Source organism: Garra rufa, chromosome 1 (assembly GCF_049309525.1).
Source record: "Garra rufa chromosome 1, GarRuf1.0, whole genome shotgun sequence".
NCBI lineage: Eukaryota > Metazoa > Chordata > Actinopteri > Cypriniformes > Cyprinidae > Garra > Garra rufa.
Window position 1 is genome coordinate 48,752,577 of NC_133361.1, and position 8,616 is coordinate 48,761,192.

The 8,616-nt window shown below is 38.8% G+C and overlaps 1 pseudogene; it reads right to left on the reverse strand.

Moving 5' to 3' along the window:
- Positions 1 to 564: 564 nt before the first annotated feature.
- LOC141322793 (aquaporin-1-like) overlaps positions 565 to 8,616 on the reverse strand; it is an 11,441-nt pseudogene continuing 3,389 nt past the window's right edge.

Consider the following 8,616-nt stretch of genomic DNA (forward strand, 5'->3'; position numbering starts at 1 on the left):
TGTTTGTTTAAAGTTATACGCATTTCCATTAAGTAAACCCAAAACAATGTTTACAACAAAATGAGAAGTGTTAAATAGTTATAAGCCCAGAGTGAATTTCATCTCATTTTCTGACATTGGCAACATTCTGTGCTGCACAGAATTTATTTGATGAAACTACACAAAGACATAAAAACCTAAGGGGAAGAGGAAAAGATATAGGAAACAATAAAAAACAAAACAACAGCAGAGAAGCACACAATAGCATTTAAACTAATAAAAAAGCAAGCTTATTTTAGCTGAACACACTAATGCAAAAAACACACACAGACTGCTTGGCTATACGTCCATGTGTCGCGCCAACGGAGCGAGAGATTAGATGCTGGATCAGGTGCTGTTTGAACGGTTTCTGAGTACATGGTTTCATAAGAGTCTGAGCTCAAAATTACATACCTGTAATCCGCCAAACTCTGTATAATAGATGGTCTAAAGTTGCACTAACTTGCTTTTGTTAGTAAAGACTTATAAACAAATTGGATGACCTGGAATAATGCATGGAGATACATAGCTTATATTGATGAATGTCTATGCTTCCATATGGTTTTCAGGACCTCTAGACTGCTTGGAAAGATCTTTCAGGAGGGTCTCTTTACATTCAGTCACCCAGTCGGCAAGGCAGCTCCAACGAGGATGGAGCACCAGGTCATGCAGTAGCCAGGCAAGGAGAGAACCAGCACAAGGCCCCACCCAATAAACCTGCATGATGTATATTACAAGTTAAGTTTGTTTGTTAAAACAATAACTTAGTTCATATTTTTATTAATTAACAATTTAGTTAATTGTAGCAGTGCGATATAGCTGTAACGTTATATTGGCATGGCTGTGATTCGGCCGTAGTGGTCTTGTGCTGTAGTTAATCACAGCATGCTGATATACAGCCATATCGTATGGCTTTGAGTGTGATATTGTGTTTATACAACAGTTCGACAGCATGAGTGTGTAAATACATAAGAAACAACGATGCAGTGTTTTTAAAAACCCTCTTTTGTGCAGAACTACTTCCTTCCGCCACGGATTCAAATCTCAGTTTGCAGTTTAACAGCTGAGCCCAAGCCTCCATTACTAATTCGAAAACATCACTTTAGAACTAGGAACAAGGAATACAGCATTTATTCTTCAGCTAAATTTCATATTCACAATAAAACATTAGTTTGAATGTCCTCTGAGGAAAGTAAATACTAAATACTGTTATGAAATACAACTATTATTTATAAAAACGATACGATAATACTTTTTGTGCACAAATAAAACAAAACTAATGACTTTATTCAACAATTTCTTCTCTTCCGTGTCAGTCTTTATATATTTACAGGAATAGTTCACCCAAATATATAACAAATATATATCTTATATCTGATGATTTTGTTTTCTACCACATGAGGTTTGTTTACTCACCCAGTGATTGTGGAAGTTCATAGTTAGCACAGCTGGACCAAATGACCTGGCAGGATTCATTCCACAGCCTGTGAAGCCAATCTGCCGACCAAACACCACAGGGCAACTATAAGTCTCCTGCCAAATTCAAACTTCTTGCCAAATCTCTCCCTATTTATTTGTGGCAAACAAGCAGTTAATTTATGTTTCAGAAAAAAAAAATGCCGCAGATGTTTGCCAGAAGTTCTTAGCTCTTCATAGACAGAGAAAAATTAACTTAAGTTATGACATAACTAAATATTGGCTACATTTAAAGAACATTTTCATCAAAAGACATAAACAAAACAAATGTGTAAAAATGACCACCATTTTATTCATAACCTTAAATAAAGACCAGAGAAATCTCATCAGTCATCCTTACCGCCACAAGATGACCAAGGGTAACGGACAGGCCGATGATGGCGGGGGCCACGGAGGAAAATGCTGATTTGGGATGAGTGGCAGCCTGGACACACAGCACTAGCTGAAATGTAACCACCATCTCCACTAACAGAGCCTGATACAGATATACCCCCGGGGCCACCTGAAGGAGGGTAAGTGGAGTTTTATCTGTTATTGTTGGACACTATCTGTCTTTTCCGACTGCCTCTATCTCCTTTCCTCATTCACTCCAATTACCTGGCAAACTATTTTCTCTTCCTTTCTCTCTCTCTTACTCTCTATCTCCCGCCATCCATCTATGCTCATCTAGCTGTTTCCTCACTTTCACTGACACACACACAGAGAACACATTTGCAATCAAACTTTATATTTCGCTTGCTCATTCTTATTTTGACACTCTCCTGCTGTTTCCTTCTGCTCAGTGATTTACAGACCTGTTCCTTCCCTAGACTTATCTCTCATTTCTGATTTTCCAAAGCTTAGCTGTATCTTTCTAACACTTTTGAATGTTCAATCTTTCTACCACAATGCTTCTTTATTTCTGTTTACTATTACAAACTTTTTGACAGATCTGCATTGTGCCAAAAAGAACATAAAAAGGAAAATGCAGAATAAAACACAGTGTTCCACTTTTGATAGGTGCATTGAGATGTCATATCATGCTGAGCAGGAATAATACAGAATATAATATGGTTGCTTTCATTTCTACTTTTACAATCCAATTTCTACATTATGCATTTGGTTAACTATCAACCATCTACACTTAATCAAAATAACAAGCAGAATTGCCTAATTGGAGAATTAAAAGAAAAACACTTTGTATGTCACAATGAAATAAAGAATAATTTGCAGGAAATCATTAAATTACATTGTGGAATAAATGAGAATGGCTTTATCGCTTGGTAATTACCTAGCGTTAACATAATAATGGTGAATAAAAGCCTTGATTTTATTGAGCAAGCACATGAACTACAGACACAAAAATGTTTTAGATAAATTTAAGTGGTCTCTTTTAAATAAGATTTTCACAGGTCTCGAGAGAAATCAAATGGTCATTAAACTACATTTAATTCTTATCCTGAAAAAGCTGGCCACACTGATCACAGATAACAGAATGCAAACATAAAAGGATCCAGAGCACAGAAATAAGAGGGTACAATACAGAGATCAGAAAATCCAGAGCACAGAAATCAGAAGAGCACAGATATACAGTTTGATACATAAGTCTGACGATCCAGAATAAAGACATCAGAAGATCCAGAAACCAGAGGCATCCCAACAGATGTCTCCCTTATCTGACCCATCCATTTCAGGTCTTGGAAACTATACTAATGATCTGTCCCCTCCAGGAACTGGTTTGGACACCCCTGACTTAAGAGAAACCTTTAGGACCTGAAAAATCTCACCTCATTAACCCCCAGGTTGCTCTTTAGGGCAGTCGGTGTAATGCCTAACAGGAGAGCACATGCACTGAGGGCACCAAGCAGCTGGGCTCCCACCAACAGGACAGCCCGCCAGGGGTTCACCTTCAAGCCTGCAACCAATGCCAGGGTAACCACTGGGTTGAGGTGCACCTCACCAAGGCAGACACAGGCCAGGGCTAGCGATACTCCGAAGGCTAAAGAAACATGCAGCGGGTTGGGTGAGCATGTCAAAGAAGAGTCCAATGTCGGGAGGGGTTCTTCTGTGATGGAGTCCCATGAAAGAGGCCCTGTATATGGCCATAGTAAGACAGAAGAGAGGCTGATGAAGAGAAAAAGAAGAGTTCCCAAAAACTCACAGAACATGCCACGTAAAAACAACTCCGACCATACGTCCCTCAGAATCAAACTGAATGTGGACAAGGGTTTCATGGTGCTTCTTCGGCTCGTCTTTTACAACTCTTAATTTTAAATTAACAGTATTGATACTAAATAAGATCTTGCAGAAATTTCAACATCTCGAGAATGGTGTGGCTCAATTTGGAGCAACCGTTCTTATATTTGGCCATCAACATAGAACCCTCTGACGTCTGTAGATGAAACAAGCTCAGCTTTCACCCAGTATTCTTTTGTCTACTGGCCTGATCTTTCCTGAACACTGTTGTAGAAAAGGGCTTGCAATTTCATCAGGTGTTAAGTGAGGAACCAAAAAGAACCAGGCACCGCTTTCAGACTCTCTGTATGCTAAACGTCTCCTTTACAGCACCGATTGGATTTCCTTATCAAAAACCAGCAGTCCTCCCTCTGGGGTTTCACCTGCCAGAGGGGCTAAGCTTGAGGGTCTTACTTGATTCAGTCCCTTTATCAAAAAGGCTCTCATGTATTCCTCTGAGGTAGTCACAACTGAAAGGGATTAAGACGTGTCAAATATCCAACGTTTCACTAAGTACCCAGCAAGTGTTAAGACGTAGAAAGATTAGATCTGAGTAGGTGATAAAAATCAGAGAGGAGCCAAGGCATACTGTGAAGATACAGCAAAGAAAGCAGACTTTTGTGCTTTCATTCGGAGATGGACAAACCCAAATACACACAGAACTCAATTTCGACTCACAGATTCAAGTAAATATGAGTGCAGTTCTAAAACACAGTCCATTTCTATACCTGCTCACGCCTTTCAGCGGCAAGCTCTATCAAAGTGACTGAGAAGAAAGAGTGGAAATAAAAACTCTTGCGATAACATGGACGACCCCAACAATGACTGCACAGTTTGAGACTGAGCTTCTGTGACATTCTATAGAGGTCATAGTATGAATGTAGGTCTAATCAGGATAAGGTTGATATGAGTGAAACAAAACTAGGAACTATAAGGTTACTTTTTTAGGGGAAAATAGCTAAGACTTCTTTATATGACAAGGATTTTGACAGAAGGACATTTAGAGGACTCAATGTATGGAAAGACGAAGCAAACAGATCATTTCATAAAGTCTTCCTTGGAAAAGATGAAAAAGGTTAGCTTGTATAGTGCATGTGTTTGAAATAAGATAATTGATCCATTCTGAAATGAACTACTATTTACTTGTTATTAGTTGTTAATACAGACTAGGGCTGTCACAACGCCTCGATTACAAAAAAAAAAAAAAAAAAACTAAGACATTTTTCCCATATTAAGTGGCAAATACCAGAAGTGGTGCATTCCATGGACAAGAACCCATGAAATGCATTTTTAGACCATTTTCTAAGTCCAAAATATTAAAACCATTTAAAACTATAGCGTATCCCAGATAGCACATGAATGATCTGAAAAGCATCTGCTGTGTACAAAACATTTGATAGACATCTGTAAGATGTCATTTTTACATACATTTTAAGCCATAAACATCTTAAAGACATCTAACAGACGTCTATTTGACATCTGATAGAAGACGTCCAATAGACGTATTGCAGATAATCAAACACTCTAAAAAATACATCTTGCAGACGTCAAATAGACGTTTTAGTAATGCACGTGTGCTACCAGGGATAGTGTTATTGTGAATTCACAAAGGTGCGATTTAATTAAATAATTATATGCATCATTATTTTTCTAAAGACACTTACTATTCATTGTGACTTTTATCGTGACATTGTGAAAACAATCGTCAGGCCGGTGGCGCCCTCTGCATGCATTTGTTATAATGCATATAATATACATTAGCTCTATTGTTTATAATACATGCATTTGAACAGTTTGGTTCAATAAAACCATATAATTACTTGCTTTTGATATTTTATTTCAAACAATTATTATTGTCTCATTGCTATTATATATTATATATATGCATTTTAAGTAAGTGTATTGCTTGCTTAGGTCTAATTTTATTACCACAAAAAATGATCCGATCACCCGATTTATCGTCAGAATAATCAATCGATTACTAATAATCGGTAATGACAGCCCTAATACTGACATTACAAAATGACATTGTTTATTTTTATATAGACGCTATTTGAAATTCTGTGGGAATGAGATAAAAGCATACCACAAAACTTCTGGAGCAGGGATGCCTTTTGATTTGTGCTTTACAAGTAGGTTAGAATGGTTGACCCACTTCTCTGAAGGGTCCAGAAACGCGAAACTCTTGGCTAATATTTGGAAAACAAGAAGTAAGATAAAACTATGAGTGTAGACTTTGATCTGGGGTGACCTCGTATGACCTAAACCAGGGGAATTCAAACTGTTTGATGCCTAGGACACAAATATGATGATCTTTGTGTGGTGGATTCTAAAGCCAGCTATTTTTAAGACCTCTATGCCCTTATTTTTGTCAACTTTACAAGTTTTGGACCACTTTTGAGCCAATCTCTCAAATGATCTGTGGACATTCTGAAACTTGACTAATACACTGTGTTCCAAGCTATATAAGAATCATAGATATTACTCTCTTTCTGTGAAATTCAAGCAAACATCTGACATTGGAAACAGAAATAAGGTACACAAATGAGACCAATGGCGCAAAATATTTTTAGACGACCAAGAAAAAAGAGACTGTCTAGGCCTTGCTAAGGTCAAAGCAGTATTAAGATTCCAGTTCAATATTCTTGTCTCAGTAGGTTGATGGTGTCTTATCTTACAACCCCAGTCTGCGGTTTAAGCCGGCTCCCAGATTTATGTTCATTTTGTTCAGTCTCTCCCCTGGACAGCGTTGGGTTTATATTCATTGTCCATCCTCAACCTGTGGCCATCTGTAAATCGTTTTCTGAGCTTCTGCAGAGCCTCAGAACCAGGTACTAAATCTAATCAGGCCACCCCTCCTGCATTTGAAGATTACATTTGGTCACCCCACCAGCACAGGGGCTTTTTTTTTGGAGGATTTTTTAAATAAACTCAGGCCTCAGGGGGTTAATATCAGTGCCTGTTCTTTTAGTGAAATTTCTCCGGCAGCAGGAGTCAAACTCCTCTGCACTTTTCCGCTGACTTGCATATCATGTCAGGAGCTGCGGTGCAATTCATACCAAAAAGCAAATCATATATTGGGTGAGAAAAAAGAAACTGTGACTCTGCTAAAGGTCCACAACCATAACTTTTGTGAATATATCAGAAGAATTTAGTGAGTGAATAAAAAAGTTTGCAGGCAATTTTGTCCACTGGAAGATACAGAAAATACAGAACCTCAAGCCAGGTCTGTCTTCAAATGACATCAGCTATAATTGCCTGCTACCTCTGCTGTCTGTATGTATTATTAATGACAAATCTAATAAGACTAAAACTGTCAGATTTTTGATAAGGTGAAAACGGTGATTTCAGCCCTAAAGGAGGAATACATTTGAGCTAGTCATTTAGCAAGAGTTTTCTGACTCGTTACTCATTTTTAATGAATGAAGTTGGCGCAGTCATTGGATGGTCAGTTCTTATTTCATTTTAGACAATTTTATTCAAAGGACAATTAAAATGTTACTGGATGTTAGTGGGAAAACTTTGAAAACAGTCATTATTGTTCAGTTACATTTGTGGTTATTTAAAAAAAATCCTATGGGAGTGCCAATATTTTATGATGTAAAATGGTTGCACTCAGTGAGCTACTGGTGCTACCAGTTGCTATTTTTACCACAACACAACTTGGAAAATAAAATACTGATCCAATGCCACTTTGTATTGCTTTTGGTTGTAATTTTCAGTCGAAGGGCAACAGCAGAAGCGATGTTCAGGTCCTTCTCAAAAACTTAGCATATTGTGATAAAGTTCATTATTTTCTGTAATGTACTGATAAACATTAGACTTTCATATATTTTAGATTCATTACTACACAACTGAAGTAGTTCAAGCCTTTTATTGTTTTAATATTGATGATTTTGGCATACAGCTCATGAAAACCCAAAATTTCTATCTCAAAAAATTAGCATATTTCATCCGACCAATAAAAGAAAAGTGTTTTTAATACAAAAAAAGTCAACCTTCAAATAATTATGTTCAGTTATGCACTCAATACTTGGTCGGGAATCCTTTTGCAGAAATGACTGCTTCAATGCGGCGTGGCATGGAGGCAATCAGCCTGTGGCACTGCTGAGGTGTTATGGAGGCCCAGGATGCTTCGATAGCGGCCTTAAGCTCATCCAGAGTGTTGGGTCTTGCGTCTCTCAACTTTCTGTTCACAATATCCCACAGATTCTCTATGGGGTTCAGGTCAGGAGAGTTGGCAGGCCAATTGAGCACAGTAATACCATGGTCAGTAAACCATTTACCAGTGGTTTTGGCACTGTGAGCAGGTGCCAGGTCGTGCTGAAAAATGAAATCTTCATCTCCATAAAGCTTTTCAGCAGATGGAAGCATGAAGTGCTCCAAAATCTCCTGATAGCTAGCTGCATTGACCCTGCCCTTGATAAAACACAGTGGACCAACACCAGCAGCTGACATGGCACCCCAGACCATCACTGACTGTGGGTACTTGACACTGGACTTCAGGCATTTTGGCATTTCCCTCTCCCCAGTCTTCCTCCAGACTCTGGCACCTTGATTTCCGAATGACATGCAAAATTTGCTTTCATCCGAAAAAAGTACTTTGGACCACTGAGCAACAGTCCAGTGCTGCTTCTCTGTAGCCCAGGTCAGGCGCTTCTGCCGCTGTTTCTGGTTCAAAAGTGGCTTGACCTGGGGAATGCGGCACCTGTAGCCCATTTCCTGCACACGCCTGTACACTGTGGCTCTGGATGTTTCTACTCCAGACTCAGTCCACTGCTTCCGCAGGTCCCCCAAGGTCTGGAATCGGTCCTTCTCCACAATCTTCCTCAGGTTCCGGTCACCTCTTCTCGTTGTGCAGCGTTTTCTGCCACACTTTTTCCTTCCCACAGACTTCCCACTGAGGTG